General features: G+C 38.7%; 1 protein-coding gene and 1 long non-coding RNA gene across 36 annotated transcripts in view; one reads left to right on the plus strand and one right to left on the minus strand.

The window, feature by feature from the left end:
- The window catches only part of LOC138763207 (contactin-4-like), a 2,221,540-nt gene that overhangs the window by 1,142,771 nt on the left and 1,059,394 nt on the right, over positions 1–19,375 (plus strand). The window lies entirely within an intron of this gene.
- LOC138763213 (uncharacterized) lies at positions 3,390–19,342 on the minus strand. The gene is made up of 2 exons (XR_011357403.1): positions 18,702–19,342; positions 3,390–3,985 (listed from the first exon to the last, which is right to left on the minus strand). It is a non-coding gene; the product is annotated as an uncharacterized lncRNA (long non-coding RNA).

The following is a 19,375-nucleotide window of genomic DNA, read 5'->3' on the forward strand; positions in this document are numbered from 1 at the left end:
CTGGAAAACTAATTTTGTGTGCATTTGTCCAGCTCGCTATGGATCCCATCTAATTTTACCTTCCGGATCCGCCTGCATCCACCTAACTAAAGGTCATGCTGAAGTCCATTTTGACAATGACTACAAACATTCCCTCATCAATCTTCTTAGTTACCTCTTCATGAGAAACAATTTCACATGTACAAAGTCATACTGTAAATCCTGAATCAGTCCTTACCTTTTCAAATCCATGTCAATTCTATTTCTCAGAATCTCTTTCCATAACATACCTATGACTGAATTTAATCTCACTGGTCTGTAGTTGTTGGACTTCATCAATGGAGACATCACCTTATCTACCCTCCAATGTTCTGGCACATCATCCATGGCTCATAAAAATACAAGTACACCTGCTGAGGGTTCTACAGTTTCTTCCCAAGTTTCCCACAATGACCAGAAATATACTTGGTCAGGCCCTACGATTATGCATTTTAACACCTCTAACACCTCCTCTAAGACATTGCCATTTACCTCCCTGAGTTTGTTCACTTCCAATATTTTTCTTCATGGTAAATAAAAAAAAAAAAAGAGCCCTTACCCATCTATTTTGGCTCCACATATCAATGAAGATGTTGATCTTGGAGGTATATTATTCTCTCTGTTACTCTTTTAATATTCCCCCAATAAACTTGAAGAATCTCTGGATTTTTCCCTTCCCTTACTTGCCAAAGCTGTCTCAGGTTTTTTTTTTGCCCTCCTAGTGTTCCTCTTGTATACCTCCCTTGGACTGGATTCACTTAATCCCTAAAATATCTCCTTCTATCCTGTCGCAATCAACCTCTAAGTTCTTGTTTCATACCATCAAAAATACTTTACAGTAAATATGAGAAAACTAATTATTTTTTGTTCATTCGAATGATTTGAAAAACTCAGCTCCCTCTCACCAGTAGAGTGCTAGTCCACATGGACAGAAGGCATTTCAAGAAGCTAACTCAACACCATCTTCTCAAGGGCATTTGGAACAAGCGAAAATGTTTACCTTGCCAGCAATACCCATATTTCACAATAAACAGGAAAATACTGACCAACATCAGAGATCAGGCTTTGTTAATGTTATTTTTTTAATCTTCAATTTGCAAGGATTGTAGAGAGTATGGTCAGAAGCCATTGCTGTAGACATTGAACTTGAATCAGATTTATTAGCAGGCAGGATATGAACTGAGCAACAAAAATGGACCAAAGGCTTGAATTAAAGTTATGTTATCATATTAACAAAGGAGTTGTGTGGCGAAAGAATGTGACAGCATTGTTCACGTTGCATGATTTTCATGATCCTGCATTAAGTTAGAACAGGCCAAAATATTATCTTGGATATTCAAACTTCCATTCTTATATTAATTTTGCACTTGGTATGCTTATGGTTAGTGACGTATACAAGTCAAGTCAAATTTATTGTCATTTGATTGTTCAAGTAGAACCCCACAAAACAGCATTCTCTTGTCCTCAGTGCAAAACATACAGACACACAACCGGACATAGCATACATAACAGAGAAAAATGCATATCCAGGAAAAGTATTTTATCCATAAAAATAAATAAATATTATTTTGTACAAATGAGGGTGTCAGATGGTTTGTATAAGCAGTTCCTTTGGTCATTCAGAATTCTCAAAACCCAGCAGCAATATTCACCAAGATGAATAGTTACTTAAACAAACTTTGCTTTTAATTATCTTTAAACATGGAAATAGAATCACACTTTAACTTGTCTCTATTAACTTAACTAATCTAAGTTAATCTCCTTCTAATTCTTAGCGCATGTGTTTTAAATGTGTGTGTGTAAGTTCAGAAAATGTCTTTGGTACACAGTCCAATCTCAATTCTTATTCCTCCAAGTTCACTGGTTGCAGGCAATTCTTCAGAATTTAACATTTATAAAGTTCACCAAGCTTTGGTGCTTGAAAGTTAAATGGTTACCGCTCAGGAAGGTTCTTGTCAGTTTTCAGAGAGAGATTTGTTGTTCCAGGTCATCCCAAACTGATGTACTTCCATCACCCAATCCAGTGTCTTGCTGACGTAACTTGCCCCCTCAAGGTTCTCCAGATGATAACCTTCTTCTTTCAGGTCACCAGAGATCCTTTTTGTTTCTCTTATTCCAAGTGAAACATTAGACAGCTAGTCTTTTCCTCTTGCATGAACCACAAAGGCTTTGACCAGGCTATCTTCCAAATGGGCTGTCTGCAAGCTTGCTAGCATGTCCTGTTCCAGTCCCAGTTACTTTTGCTAGCTGTAACACCACATGACCCTCTTACAGCAGTAAGCTCTCTTCAAGACAGCAGTGGTTCCGACATGCTCATTCATCTGTTGCCTTTTGTAAACAACAATCCTTTAGTGAGGTCTCTTGAGCACTCTTGAAAGCTCTTGTAAAAGGTCTAAGTAGCCAATATGTCTAGCATGGGGCATAGCTCTAGTATTTCAAATAAGATCTGTTTTGGTGTTTGTATGTAACCTACTCTAACAAACCTTTCCCAATTTATCTCCCAAAAACATTTCTATATAATCTGCTTACTCTGTCACAGTGGGAAGAAGTTGTTCCTCACCCAAGTGGTACTTGCGCTGATACTCTTGTATCTCTTCCCCAATGGGAGCAGCTGAAAGATGCTGTATGCAGAGCGGAAGGGGTCCTCAATGATCATGTGTGTCCTCTTCAAACAACGATCTTGGTAGATCACATCAATTGTGGGGGGCGGGGGTGGGTTGGGGGAGGGAAACTCCAGTGAAGTGGAGAGATAAGGCAAAGATTAGCAAGTGGAACATAGGTTAGTGGTAGGATAAGGATAGAACTGAGTAGGATGATGTGAAAAGAAAAGAAGACATCAATACCTAAGTCATATGAGGAGTGATGAAGTATTCAGGTTAAAATTGGATCTCTACTGTCAAGTTTTAAAGAATGAAAGGTGATATGCCTGTAACATGGATCAGGACAGATACAAGGTGGATGCTTCCCTGTCAGAATGAAAGATCAGAATCTCAAACTCAGGGGTCATTCAGGATCAGATGAGAATAAATTTCTTCATGCAAAATTTGGTGAATCTTCGGCACCCAGGAAGACTGTGGAAGGCCATATTCAAGGTAGAGATCATTTGACTTCCACAAAACAATGAAATTAAGTTTTGTGCAGATTAGTGTTCCTATTATTAAACAAAAATCTATGATTTGAAGACACAAGAGACTATAGATGCTGGAACCATAAGCAAAATGAACCAACTCTGGAGGAATTCAGCAGATTGAGGAGAATTTATGACAAGAAAGGAACCTTTCAAGTCAGGATCTTACTAATTTCAAACTTCTCGCTAAATCCTCAAGCACTCGTGCACCTTAATGAACTAAACCTACAAACTGTGGGCAGCATCCCATCACACAGTGTCAATTTATTTTTGTTGTTATTTTGAAAAAGCCACTTGCTGTGCATTGACTGAAAACTGTTTAAAAACAGCCAAAGGTTTCATCAAATGCATCAAGTCCATATCGCAGATACTTAGTACTTAAATCTATATATTAGGGTGTTAGGACACTAATTTCTGACTGTTTTCATTGTGTGCACTCGATTGGAGAGTGGTCTGCATTTTGTGATTTTGAGATTCCTTGCAGTGTTTGAATTATCAAGTTTTTCATGGATAAAGACATTTTTGCAAGGGTGAACATAATGCTGCTTGTGTTTAAAATGAACTCTTCCATTTTTTGAAAGTATGCATGGGGGTAAGGCTGAGATGCCTTTCAATGCATGAGGTTTTGCTGTTACTCCAGAAGTGTCTTGTTTGTCAATTGATCTCCAAAGTGAAATCTTTGTATTCAGCTGAGCAGGGCTTGAATCCCATTGTTCAATGAACCTATCACTTCTTTATCCAATTGCAATATGTGCATGAATCGCCATTTGAAATCTATTCTATCTTTCAAGGTGGCTGGGAGACCACCTCCAGTTCTAAGCCTTTCTATGGTGCTTCCTCCTGTAAGAAGAGAAAATGGAGAGTCATGAACTGTGAGAGAGGACCATGGTCATATGTTGCCCAGACAGATTTACATGGTGACTATGAGACAAAGGCATAATATACTCCAAATATAAGTTTGATTGTTAATTTGATGTCAATTGAACAACTGCCTGCATGTTATCTCAGGAGCACAGTCATATACTGTATAAAATTGTCATGTCTCTATCACTGAAATTAAGAATCAATTAAATGGTTCTTATTTCTGATGCATTCAGACAAACTTCTTTGTCCTTCATTGTAAAGTGTCCATGATCATAATATATTTTATCTTTATTACAGGAATGTTCTGTGCATTCAAGGAAAAGAAAGTTACTTGACTTCTTCTGCCATGAGTTCACTGATTTTCATTTTCTCTCTACATCTCATTTACTCCAATGTTAATTAACTTTAAGGGATTGTGACACGTGGAGGTTGTCTGCATCATTAATATCATTAAAATAGAGGGGAGCAAAAAAAATGTGCTGGATGATTTTCCCATGATTGCTTTGAAATAAATGAAGTATTTTTTCACTATTTGAACCTGTCTTAAAATACCTGACTGCAACAATTTTGTGCAGCTTTTTCGAGCATGTTTTGCTGTATTATAATGTTTATCAAATTTTTGAGGCATTACTAATGAAGTATTCAGGTCAACCTTGATTAACCATTTGAATTATTCCATCTTTTCTAATGACTCATTGTACTAAATGTTCTACAGCTGTACACAACTTAATGTCTGATCTCCCAGTTTTGCTGAAGTTGTCACTTGTCCACCACTTCACAGACTGTAGCACATCTTTTAAAGGCATATTCTCAAAATACAGCTGCCACAATATTTCAATTTATGTGAAAAATATCAAACAGTAGGGCCACTAACTCTGCAGCCTGTATACGACCATTTTTCACTCCAGCTTTTTGAATGTCGTCCCTTTGTAATATGAATACGAGCAAATGTCAAATGAAGGAACTGGCATTCAGAAGCCAAAAGTCTCAGCATCAAACGCATGAAAAAAGATGCTGTAGGGATCATGACTGCTTTATACCTTTATTTGGTTTGCATATAATATAAATCAGAAAGTCCACAGCATGTTTTGCCAGACTCCTTTATCCATCCAAATGTAAGAATATCAGTCAACAACAGAATTTGTTCACTTGGATGAACACAAAAATGAATCTGACCATTTCTCCTCAACTATAAAGGATTGTTTTGGGAATGCAGGATGATTGATTGTTTTCCTGGTCAGATGCTGAAATTTGCTGATACTCCAGTCGTGAGCTCATTCAAGTTTTTTTAGATTTGAGTGAAATTCGGTCTCTGAGGATTATCAAGGACTAGATATTCCTGCGATTCAACAGTCTGAAGAACAGATGCAAATGTCAATTCAGAAGCTCTGTGTAAATTGTAAAGGATATGTACATTCTGGAATTCATTATGTTTTTTTTTCTGTGGACCAGATTCTTCAGACATGTTATAGCACGATGAAGGGAGAATGTGCATTCATTGCTTACCCACAATTACTTTTCCAAAGGTGGTAGTGAACTACTATAACACTTGGTGTGAAGGTATCCCTCAACTGATGTGACTGAGTGATTTAGACCCAATAATGAAGGAACAGCAATATTTTTCCTTGTCAGAATGATGAGACTAGTGCTCTTGTTCTTTCCAGTATTAGAATTCATAATTTTGGAGATGCTGTTGAAGGCATTAGTTGTTAGAAATAGTGAAAGTCACAGTTTGTGGAGAGAATAAAAGTGACATTCGACTGGGTTGCTACGCTGGGGCATCCATCAAGTTACTTATCCAGGCTTGTGGGAAAATATGGCATTCTCATTATGCCTTGAAGATGGTGCAAAGGATTTGGAGGAAATTTAATCTCTTTCCTACCATTAATATGTAGCTTGTCCAATTAAGCTTCTGACCAATCATGACTCTCAGGATACTGATGGTATGGGTTTCAATGATAAGAAGGCTGTTGAAAGTGAAAGGGAACTGGTCAGAAAATCTCTTGAAGGAGATGGTCATGGTTTGGCACCTAAACAGCACACTGACACAACACAGGTGTTACTTGACATTCATCACCCCTTGCTTGTGTGTTGCTAATTCTCCAAACATGATGGTTCATTCCCTGATTGGCAAATAGAATAATTGGTGAGCAACCCCACTGAAAGGAAAGTTCATTAGTAAAGCATCTAAAGATAGTTGGGCCCAGAACTGGATGAAAAAGTATTACACATGCTTGAAAATATGATCTAAATTCCATAGGAGCACAATTTTAGTGTGGACCATTGCCCCTCAATTAGTAATTGGTTTGGGGAGGGAGGCAGGTGCAGGGGAGAAGCCCATCCCATCCTGACCAGGAAAAGTCAAGAAAATGAAAACCGCCTGAGCACTAGACACAGTGATGTGACAAACCCATGAACCCCTGATATAGGTTTCATACCTTTGTTAAGGTCCTGAATGTTGTGAGTAACTGTGGTTGGTTAAGTGTTAAGTATTAAATGTGGAGGGTGTAAGGGGGGGTGGAAGGAGAAGGAAGGGGACAATAAAAGCTTGACCTTCACAGAAACATCTTGTATAGAAGTGATAATTGTAAATTGTAATCTATATTGGCATTGTCAACGTTAACATCAATAATATTGATAACTGTTTGAGTTTGTTTGGAAAATCAAAAATAAAATATTCCAAAAAAAGTTGTTGATCCCAGAGCACTGCCAGAGAAACTCTTGTTGTGGAATTTTGAGGCTGGATTGATAGGCTCCAAAACATATGGTTGATGGGACAAGGTAGAATAAATAGTTTGGCAAGGATGAGATGGTTTGAAGGTCCTGTACTGCTCTGTAGTGTTCTGCAGTTCTATAAATGATAGAATATAATGGATTTGCTCCCTTGATTTTATTTGACTTGTCATCTTGGTCGAACACTGACCAGCTACCAAGATCAGATACTCCCTCCTGAGCTCAGTTTCAACACTGTCCAAGTTTAAACAAAGGACATTGGAAGTTAGGACACTATTGATTAACTGGTAGCAAAGGAACACTTTGATACAGTTCATTGATCATGAAGGAGACAGGGAACGCTTGTGATTTCAATGATTTTAAAAAAAAGTTGCTGGAAGAACTCAGCAAGCCCGGCACCATCCAGGGAGGAAAATGAACAGCTGTAGGTCAAGATCCTGTTCAGGGCTGAGGATTGCCTTGTAGGGGCTAATAAGGGCCTGGGATGCTTATGTCGGTCCAAGTGACTACTCCTGCTCCACCATGCGAATAATATTTGTTCCACATATCTTTCAACATTTTATTAAAAATGCTTTCTCAATCCTTTTAACAATCATTGATGGGTTGTTTCAAAGCCCAAGCACTAACAGCATGTCTTTGAGTTGTCAGAACTCCACAAATATAACAAATTCTAAACTGTTCCTTACATAAGAAAAGAATTGTACTCCTGTAGCTCATTTCATAATTTTTCAAACATTACATGCCTCAAAATGCAAGTCTAAACAAGTAGTAAGTGATCCAATACCGTTTTCAATTCATGATCACTTTTTTCACTAAGATAGCAATATTTGATGGAAGACCCACCATTTTCAAAATGCAGTAGAATTTAAATTCAACAATAACTAAACCAGCTTGTGACATATTATGCTGAATGAATCAGAGAGTTTCACAATCAATTTCTGCTCCGGGTACAGCCACCAGATCTCATCAGGTGCAAGTACTGGCCACAGTGATGAAGGAAAGAATGAGCCAAGGTTGCCTCCACTGAAGCTATTTAATGGCATCTGTTTGGAGGACTGTGTGTGGGTGCACAACCTTGTACTTTCTGCATATAAACAAGCGCATGCTAACTGAGTTTGCCTTGCACATAAATTCAGTTAAAATCCAACGTAGGAGTTTGCCTTGGAATATCACAAAGCTGCCTCAGCATGATGTGTATTGCAGACTCAAGGCTGGACAAGATGTCCCTTGCACAAGAGACTTATCAGTAAGTTACAGTAAAGTGGAGTCCGGGGAAGTATATTGGCCTGGATTGAAAATTGGTTGTCTGACAGGAGGCAGAGAGTTGGGATAAATGGGAGTGTTTCAGGTTGGCAGAGAGTGGCAAGTGGGGTGCCACAGGGGTCAGTGTTAGGCCTACAACTGTTCATCATTTGCATTGATGACTTGGAGGAGGGGACAAAATGTGGTGTAGCCAAGTTTGCGGATGACACCAAATTGAGTGGAAGAGCAAATTGTAATGAGGATGTGGAGAGTCTGCAGAGGGATAGAGTTAAGCTGGATGAGTGGGCAAAGGTCTGGCAGATGGAGTACAATGTTAGTAAGTGTGTTATCCACTTTGGCTAGAAAAATAAAAGAGCTGAATGTTATTTAAAGGGTGAAAAACTATAGCATGCTGTTGTGCAGAGGGACTTGGGAGTGCTTGTGCATGAATCACAAAAAGTTAGGTTGCAGGTGCAGCAGGTTATTAAGAAGGCAAATGGAATGTTGGCCTTCATCGCTAGAGGAATTGAATTCAGGAGTAGGGAGGTAATGTTGCAACTGTATAAGGTACGGGTGAGACCGCACCTGGAGTACTGTGTCCAGTTCTGGTCTCCATATTTGAGGAAGGATATACTGGCTTTGGAGACGGTCCAGAGGAGGTTTACTAGGATGGGATGAAGGAGTTGACTGATGATGAAAGATTAAATCATCTAGGATTGTATTCGTTTGAGTTCAGAAGAATGAGAGGAGATCTTATAGAAACATGTAGGATTATGAAGGGTATGGATAGGATAGATGTAGGAAGGTTTTTTGAGCTGGCCGGGGAAACTAAAACGAGAGGACACAGTCTCAAGATTTGGGGGAGTAGATTTAGGACAGAGGTGAGGAAAAATAGTTTTACCCAGAGAGTAGTGAATGTTTGGAATTCTCTAACCAGAGAAGTGGTTGAGGCTGCCTCATTGTTAGGTCTGCTTTGTTCATGAATGAGTGAGACAAACACCAGACTGAGTCGAAATCAGGGTTCTTTGTTCTTTATTACCGGATTGTAACACTTGCGACTAACCATCTTAGTCGGAGAATGCATTCTGCCGTTATCAGCAAAATGGTGATTTTTTATACCCTTGGATACATGCTTAGAATATCATCATATCATTACTTGTCCAATGACTAAAACTGTTGCTATCCTTTCCCTGCTAGCTTCCTGCCTCTCAATCCATCAATGTCTCTCTTATCTTGTAAGTACAAGGATGCATTCACATCTTGTTACAGCCCTGTACAGGGTAACTCCTTACACATTCCCATCTCATGATGTTTTACCTTACACTCATTAAACATATTTAAAATTTGGATAGATAAATTTTTACATGATATAGGTATTAGGGGATATGGGGAGAAGGCAGGTAGGTGGAGTTAGGTGATAAATTAGATCAGCTATGATCGTATTGAATGGCGGAGCAGGCTCGATGGGCCATTTTTGGCCTACTCCTGTTCCTACTTCGTATGTTCCTATGTAATGTTTCATGTGGGGTGAAAAAGAGAAAGAAGTTAAGGAAGCAAAATTACCAAATGATTTAGATGTCAGCCTGTTTTTTCTTAAACCCCATGCAGGATCCAGGCCCGAAACATTGCTTACTCTTTACTTTCTTCTGGATGCTTCGAGCCTTGCTGATTTTCTCTGGCACATTTATGAATGCACTCAACTCCAGCATCTGCAAACTTTCTTGTTTAACGTGATCACCAAATGGAAAAGCTTCCATAAATTAATAAATTAATTAAAGCTGGTGTTGAAAATAAATTTTGGATAAGATCCTGCAGATGAAAGTTGATTATTGTTATGGGTTATATTTATATAGTTATGAATAAATAAGTCTTTACAAGATTATGGGTGTTTAGGGTAGGTCACTTCACAAACAGAGTAACACTTCCCAAAGGACATCTCATTTAAAATGGAAGAGCTTTGTTGAAACTGGACATTCAGGCTCCATTTGGCTTTGCAAAAGACAATAGAACTGTTTTGGAAAGAACTTCAAAAGCAGGTGCAAATGGAAAACTCCAGGCTCAAGTGCTGATCAGGTCTTTCTATGATTGGGTTTGGTGCCTTGGGAGAAGTTTTGGTTTTTACAAGCAGAGAGAGGAAAAACAAACAAACGGGATTCTTCTCAGAGAGGAGAGAGGGAAGTGAATTCTACAGTAGCAGTTGAGGCTGCAACATGGCAAGCTTGCAGGCTTGTTGAAAGACCCCATTTTGAAGATGTGTAGTGAGTTCTGAGTTCAGCGTGTTCAAAACCCTTGTAGTCCTTACAAGAGGAAATGGATGGCGAGAGTATTTCTCCTGAAATGAGGGAAACAAGGAAATTTGCGGTAACTTGCAAGAAGAGATTATCATTTGGAAAACCCATGATTGGGCAAGTTTCTTCAGCAAGACACTGAAGTGGCTGATTGAACACCCACAAAATTATTTCCTCCAACAAGCAACAAATATCTCTCTGAAACCAACAAGAACCTTCCTGAGCGGTAACCATTTAACTTAAAACACCAGAACCTGGTGAAACTTCAGAAATGTTAAATTCTGTGCGCGGTATAAGAATTGCCTGATACCGGTGAACTTGGAGGAGTGAGAACTGAGTGATTGGACTGTGAAACAAAGAACTTTCCTGAACATATACACATAACAAACACATGCACTTAGAATTAGAAGGGGGTTAAATTAATAGTAATAATTTAAAGTTTGATCTTGTTTCTATGCTTAAAGAATATTAAAAGCAACTTTTGTTTAAGTAACCACTGTCTTGGTGAATTTCTATTGCTGCTGGTTTTGGAGTCTTCTGGGCTCGTAATACTATTACTTAAAAAGTTTACTTGCTTGCTCAACATTGGCTCATACTTCCACAGTAAAGTCAGTTCAAGTGATCTGTTTTTATAACTCGATAATGTAATCTGTGGCTGAATATATTGTAATTTGCCATATGCTTATTGCATTGTGACAATATTCAGTAAACAGTTACATTTTTAAAAATTACCTCGGAACTCTTCTGATAATTTGGCACAGGCTGAGACAGCTACATGAAAATATATCTATTATGAGCTATTCCTAAAGCAGCAATTACCATGGGGATTTCTTGAAGTGTAATACATTTTTTATCTCCTTTTGATCTAACTGAAGCATAGTTACTAACAAAATTATTCTCTTGTGAAATATTTACTTTGTGCCACAGCTCCATTTGTTTTGATTCATGAATTTGCTCTTCTAAATTTTCAGAAATACATGAATAGAATAAAAGATGTGGTTAAACTACAGTTGTTAGAACTCAAGAATTCCTTTCAGTTCTCATTTAATTAACAATCCATATGAAGCACAAAATCCTTTTTTCATCCAAATTAATTTTAAATGTAATTCACATGAAGAATTTGCCCTTTATTTGAAAACAATGATGATGTATCTCATGCTGTAATATTAAAACTGAATCCCTAGTGGCAGGTTCCCAGCAGGGCAAGATGCTCATGATGGGTGTTGTTTGGAAAATTACAGGCTCAGTGCTCCTCAGTTTCCATTCTTTCATGAAAACCTACGGCTGCAGGCACACATTTTTTTTCCAATTGGAGGTCCCTGTGAGCACCTGATAACAGAAGCAGCTGCAGAGATATGACATGGAATAACTGAGAGATGCAGTAAATCTGCCAAAGAGCAGTTCATGACAGTTTTGTGGTACTTGAGGCTATATGCATGCAAATTCAAACAACACTCCCAAAGATGCTCAATATTAGCAATTAACTTGAACTGAAATTGGTGTACTATGAGCTTAATCCACTGCATAACACTGTAGCAACACAAAATATTCCAATTTTCAATAAACATTCAGTTTGGACTTCATATTGCCACCTATAACAGTTTGTTGATATCTTCAGTACGATCCACATGAGTTTGGTTTCACATATCAGAGGTACAATGTGCTATTTGTAAATCATAAAACATTTGATGCTGTATTTCTGGATCTTCTAGTCATTGGTAAACTGGAGAAAATGTTACTGGAGATTAATTTTCCACAATTTCCACAGTGGACATCAAGATATCTGGTAGACACATCTTTAATTTGGTAGCAAAGTGATTACATGACTCTAAGAAACATGAGTGAGAAATTTTGACAAGAATATCCTCATGAAAACAGGTGGTCAGTTGAGAAATTTATATACTTGTTGAGAATATAAAATATTGCAATGAATTCTCCATCATGTCAATGTAATTAGTGCCAATGATCTTCTGGATGGTTACTGATGTCAGATACAGGCTTTGTTTGCTTGTCCCTCCATTGAATCTTTAAATTCTTAATGACTGGATTCAACATGATCAAAACTTGCCAAGTGCAGAAACTCAAAAATCTGCAGATGCTGTGATTGTCATAAAAACACCAAAGTGCTTGAGGAACTCTGCAAGTCACACATTGACCAGAGGACATAAAGAAAAAAAAACTGATGTTTCAGGCTTGAGCCCTTCTTCACAGTGCAAGTAAAAAGCAGAGAGGGCCCTGAATTAAAAGGTTGGGGAGAAGGGAAGAAAGGCCAACAGACAAAATATGTTAATTGGATATGGTAGGACAGGAAAGAGGAAATATGAGAATTGATTGGAGGAGGAGGGGTTTGGCTCTGTGAAAGCAATGCTGCAGGAAAAGGGAAGAGAGAGATAGAGGAAAGAAGACGTATGTATAGATGGTGGGGCATTGTGTTCCTCCAGTGTGCAACACGACATTCCATCTGGGCACCTTCCAACTGATGGTATTAATATCAACTTCTCCAGTTTCTATTCGCTCCCCCCCCCCCAAATCTATGACTCCTTTCATCTAGTGCTCCCTCTCTTCCATTTTCTCTGTCTCCTTTTTCCCAGCTCTTCTTTCAGAGAGCCACCCCAGTCAATTCTCACATTTCCTCTGTCCAATCCTATCGATATCCAATTAACATCTTTTGTTTGTTGGTCTGTATTCCTCCCCCTGCTCTTTCTTTCCTTCTCCCCAGCCTTTTAATTTAGGGGCCTGCCTACTTTTTACTCATACATTGAAGATGGACTAAGGCCTGAAATATTGATTATTTTTCTTTACCTCCTCTTGATGCTGAGGGACCTGCTGAGTTCCTCCAGCATTTCTGTGTTTTAGGTACAGAGACTCATTGTTGTGCATGCTCTTGTGAACGCCACCTGTTACCGACCACTTAACTGAGTTAAAATTTCAAAGTGATTAATAACTCTGAATATAAGAATGAAATAGATGCCAATATTCTTTGATTTTGTAGATTCTTGCTGCTGAGATGTGAAACTAATGAATATTAGATGAGTCACTATCAAGTTTGTGGACAAACTTTATTGAGATTCCAAATGAGAGGAGTTCAAAGAATGTTTTCTCTCACAGGATAGCAATACCTTGGAGAAAAGAAAGTGAAGTCACTGTAGAAAAATAGTTCAGACTTTTACACCAGCACAGAGAATACCATTCTCCTTAATTAACAGGTCTTGCAAAATCGTTAGGATTTGTGATACTCTATTTTAATATTCTTCTCACATGGTGAATCAAATTACCAACAGAACTGGTTTATCACGACAACGAGATGCTTAAGACAAAAATAGGACATTGAACTGAATATGAAACTCTACCATTAATTTTCATAACTGCAAATAGACATGTGGGTTAGTTAAAACCATAATTATTGTCTGCAGTGAATAATTTAAGTTGATATATGAAGTTGTACCCCATTTTATTATAGGAGCATTGCCTGCATTGCAGAACTCTTCAGATTGTTATCAGACAATGTCGGCCTCTTGGCCCACTATGCCTGTGCCAGTCAAAAAAAAAACTGTCCAGCCTAATCCCGTCTTCTAACATCGTCAAGCATATATCCTTGTATTTTTTAAAAGTGATAAATGACTCTTCTTCCACTACACTTTCAACCAGTGAATTCTATCTGGGAGGTGAAAAATAACATCTCTCCCTTCTATTCATTTTACTAATTACTTGGGATTATGACCCCCGGTTTTTGAACCCATTTCAGATAATTTATTCTCATAATTTTAAATATCTCCCTGCTTCAACTCAACTCTTCTAAAAATGTCAAGAACCAATATATTTACCAATAAATTTCTGTAATCCAATCATTGTAATTTGATGTAATATTGTATGAAGCACTCAAGCTATAACCTCCCTGGTATACTATCCATGTTTTGGCTTTGAAAGGATTGCATCAAACTCACCTTTATCACAATTTATTGAGCGAGACCGTCAACCTTAAAGATTTGAGAATTCCTTAAGATCTAAACATTTAAAATCTGTTTCTCCACATTTCTTGATATCTTCACATTGATTTTTACAGATGATCATGTATATTACCTCAGTCTCCTTCATTGAATCACATTTGATATATGCTTGAGCAACTAAACTGTCCCTCAGTGATCTTCTGTGGTTCCAATCTTTTCTCATTTTGCACTCGATTTCATTTTGTCTGCAAACCTGTTGACTAGATTTCTTGTTTCTTAATTTCATCAGTTTCTAGCATGGCCTATGTTATAAGCCACTCTTACATGTGCCTCGTTACAACTGTAGAACTGCATATTGCCTATTTATAGTACATTTATCCAGTAATATGACCCTTCCACCAATATGCCTGAAGTTAAAGTGAAAATACATTTTGAATTGAAGATCTTTGCATTGAAGCTGTGTGTATAAAAAAAAATCTATATTGCTGAAGCTTAACCCTTCCTTTCTAATTAAGTCACTGGTCCTTGAATAGGATTATGCTAACCACTACACTTAACATTGATAATTGCAATTATTTTTGGTTCATCCTGTTTACAAATTCCAAAGTTTGATAGCAATTTTAAGATATGAGGATGTGATGCATTTTCAATGCTCATAATCCTCGAAGGGCATCCCATGTGTACCTCCATCTTTAAAACAGGCAGAGCCATTCAGTTGCAAGCTCTCACCAGGACTACCACCAAAGTATCAAACTCCGTAAATAAGTGCAAGTGCATTTAAAAGTTTTGTGGAATGAAGTGTTACTTTCATCCAGAGCATGAAAGGGAAAATGTCTTACAGGAGCAAACACTGGCAACTCAAGATGGGGAGGAAGAAAACATCACCTTGAAGGTGTTTGCCCATTAGGAAGATTTATGAGGTTATTAGCTTGCAGTGGTTATCTGGAGCCAAGCAGATCGTGTGCAGTAAGCACCATCTTGAATATTATGTGAAAATTGAATTTGATAACATTATAATTCATGCAGCTCTAAATGGAATACAGTCTTACAAATTCATAAAGAAGCAGCATATTTGCATTAAAATGCTTATTTGCAAGCAAAGCACTCAACCTATTTACTGGTTGAGTGTTTTAAGTTTTTGCTGCAGTTTGAGTTAATATCATTGTTACATAGTTACAAAGCAGAGAAACCATATGGCTTGACTGTTCAATGGAATCATAACATGTTTGTGCATAAAGTACCATCAAAATATTTTCTGCAAATGTAAAACTTTTTCTTCGGACAGCTGAGAGGGCAGGGGTGTGCAGATGAATTTAAATATGTCTCTGAAAGGCATGTTAAAGACATCTCACATTTACAGATGCAAAGACACACATCCTTACCATGTGAAATAATCACATGCTCCTGTTATTTCATTCATGTCCTTCATGCCAGAAGCCAGGTCCAGAGTTCTGCTGCAGATAGGCCCCTCAATGAGGTAAACCTTAAAGCTTCTGGTGTGGATTTCTCACTGAAAAGCTGTGAATTCAATTTACAGCACAGACACAGCCATTTGATCCATTTGGTCGAAGCCTGTAGCTTACCAACTAAAATTCAACCAAGCCTTTCTGACCTTTTCAATGCAGAGTGAGCATATTACTCCAGAAATTTCTTTTTGATTCTTTGGTAAAACTTATACACTTTTTCATGTTGGATCATATTCTCCATCAAACATTTGCTTAATTTTAAGATCTATTCAGGTTCCTTTTTTCAGATTCCTCATGTTCAAGCCAAGCTTTCAAATACCTCAAAAATACATTCAAATCTTTGTGGTTTTGTGATTTGTTCTTTGCAATAAAATGAAACAAACAACAGATAGGGAAATAAAAATATAGTTGCAATGCTAAACAATCCTTATTGAGGTTTTGGCAACTTGTTGGCAAGCTTACTTATTAAGATGATTAATTGGCACATGGAAAACATTTATTCAGATAGCAGGATCGGCACTGCAAAAATACCTAACTGAAGAAGAAATTTTAAAAAATAGCCACAAGTATTTCAACATCACATAGGTAGATCAAAAAAACATGATTTTGTTTTACACTCATCAAACACTTGGAAGGGCTCAAAGTCCAGAGCCCTTTTATAAAGAAATAATTAAACAGCTTTGTCCTCTGCTGTGAAATTGTAATTTGCAAGTTATTTTTCTGGAGAATGCACCCAGTTGGGAACAGATAAAATCTGGTTTGCAACTTGTAAAATAAGAAGCACATCAACAACGCATCAAAAGACAGGCTGTATGATCACAGTTTGTTTTGTGTAAAATGTTCAATGCCTGTCAATAAATCTTGAAGAATACTTTATTTCCCATGATGGGATGCACAAATAAGTAACATGAATGTTTTTTGCTGTCAGGAATTTAAGTAATTTATGTTTGATTAAGCAATACAATGTAATAACTTGCTATCTCTTCAAAACTAATAAATATCTATAATTTCAGCAGAAATAATGTAAGGGAAGTGTAACTGTTGTAATCTGTGCACTCCCAATGGGGAAATCTGATGTATGTAACAACAGTGAACATTTGGGCAGAATTTCCAGCAGGTGTGTTGCAAATGAGTTTCTGAATCTTTAATAGCGCATTGAAGATATCTGAGATCTGCAGTGTCCCTTAGGAAGAGGAGGGGGAGGAGGCAGTAAGATGAGTTTGGGAGTTGGATCATATAGAAAGTGGCAGAATTGAGAGGATGATATGCTTGATACAAAGGTTAATGGCTAATAGGTGAGGATAAATTCTATCCATGGCCTTGTACACTGCCAGAATGAAACCAGCTACAAATTGGATGAACAACACTTCATATTCCTTTTGTGCACCTTCTAATTAGATGGCAGTAACATTGACTTCTCCTGTTACTGTTAGCACTCCCCATCACCCCCCCCCCCCCCATCTCTCCCCTTCTCATCCCTATTTCTTCTTTCCTCTGGTTCTTTCTCTATTTCCCTTTCCCTCTGTCTATTTTCCTCTAGCTCGACATTCACCCTCTCCCCTGATTTTTGTCTGTTGATCTGTCGTCCTCTCTCACACACAAAGCACCCCCTCCCCCCCCCATGCCCTTTCAAGTCTTTTTAATCATGCCATCTTGCCTGCTTTCTGCTCAGACCTTGAAGAAGGGCTCAGGCCCAAAATATAAGTTACCTCCTATAGATGCTGTGAGACCTGTTGAGTTCCCCCAGCATTTCTATGTATTTACTACAATCACAGCCTCTACGGTTTTGGTGTTGCACTCCACCTAGGAAGATGAGACATGGCAAGCAAATAATTAATCTCTAACTTGTTAGTTGTATTTCATGAATGCCCCTTTTAACCATGGTAAATGGTACTCCATCATTGGTCATTTATCATTTCATTGATCTAACCGGGCATCTTGTCGCCTCACAGTTCGGCGGGCAGCAACCTCCTTTGAAGAAGACCGCAGAGCCCACCTCACTGACAAAAGACAAAGGAGGAAAAACCCAACAACCAACCCCAACCCACCAATTTTCCCTTGCAACCGCTGCAACCGTGCCTGCCTGTCCCGTATCGGACTTGTCAGTCACCAACGAGCCTGCAGCAGACATGAACATACCCCTCCATAAATCTTTGTCCGCGAAGCCAAGCCAAAGAAGAATGAAAGAAAGATCTTTCAAGTACTCAGCAACTTCTTGTAAATCAGCATGTGAGACATCAAAAGTGCCATAACATATGAAAGTGCAGGTTTTTAAGAAATGCATCCTGCTTCTCCTCTGCCTCTCATTAAGGTGCACCTTGTCTTGATTTGTAAACCTGGGACAAGAGGGCTACCCCTGGATTGCCCTGTTCACAGATTTCAGCACAGTCTTGTTTACTTTCCTATTTTTCATCATGTCAAGGCTATCAGGACAAGAGTGTGAAGCTAAGTAGTGGCACATGAGTATTCAAGTGGAAATTTTACTTGAATCCTTGGAACTTGAAACATTTAGGGAGGTAGATTGCTGAAGGATAATGATAGCAAAAGAACTATCATTGAATCTTGAAAGTCTTTCTAAGGCTATGCACCAATGGAATGGAAACATTATTAGACACTCATTGGTGATTTGAGATGCTTTAATTGGCTTTCCATAGCTGGGGGAAGACAGCCAACTGAGTTCTTTGTTCTGGCAAATGTCTTTGAAGGATTACAGTGAACTGGGACTTACTGAGAGAGTGCTGTATTGATGATTGGCCCAGCCTCCTGTCTCCACCCCAGTTTACCCATACAACCCTGGTTTCCTGTCTAAATTCATAACCCTTCTGAAGCCTACTAGTGACCCAACCCATCTGTTCTCCCTCCAGTCATGTGAGAGCTTTTATAGACACTATAATTTTATTAGCATTTAAGACAAGGATGGAGGCGCTACTCAAGCCCAGTATGCTGCTAATAGACCACCCAGTCTCCCGAAGCAGCTGAGGATTTTGCATATTGGCTAGACTGCTTCCAGGCCTACCTGAACATGATCAGGGACCTCTTCCACACAGACGAACTCTGGAGGTTGGTGCTCATCTCCAGGGTAGGAATGAGGGTGTATGGATTTGTCAGAGACTGCCAGATGTACAAAGCTGCCATCGAGGCACTGAAGGCCTGCTACATGAAGGTCCTGAATGAGATTCTAGTGAGACATCGGCTCGCTCTACGTCGCCAATATCCCAGAGAGTCAATCGATGACTACCTGCTGGATCTTGGATGCTTGCTAAGAAGTGCAGGTATGAAGTGGCTTCGGGCCACGTCCAAAAAGACAAACAAGTCCAGGACACGTTGCAGGAGTCCGTTTGAGGACTGTGAGGCAGCAACTACTCAGATCAGGAAAGAAGGATCTCACGAGTCATGTCGAGCTGCCCAAATCACTGGAACAGGCCAGGCTCAAATATGACGATCTCGAAACCAGTGACTCGTGCTCTCAGGTGAGGACCTCAAAGGACCAGCTGCTCCTGCTATGGCTGCCCCTGCTCTAACAGCTGCCACTTCCTGTGCCAGGGAGTGTTTTTTTCTGTGGAAAAGATTGTAGCATGTCGAATGACTCAAAGACTTGTTAACTCAAACCAAGGCTGTAATCAGCAAAAGACTGGAGCGTATTACACCAAGGTCGACCAGTCCAGACTGACTTGGGTCTGGTTAGGAGCA

The sequence above is a fragment of the Narcine bancroftii genome, chromosome 5 (assembly GCF_036971445.1).
Source record: "Narcine bancroftii isolate sNarBan1 chromosome 5, sNarBan1.hap1, whole genome shotgun sequence".
Lineage (NCBI taxonomy): Eukaryota > Metazoa > Chordata > Chondrichthyes > Torpediniformes > Narcinidae > Narcine > Narcine bancroftii.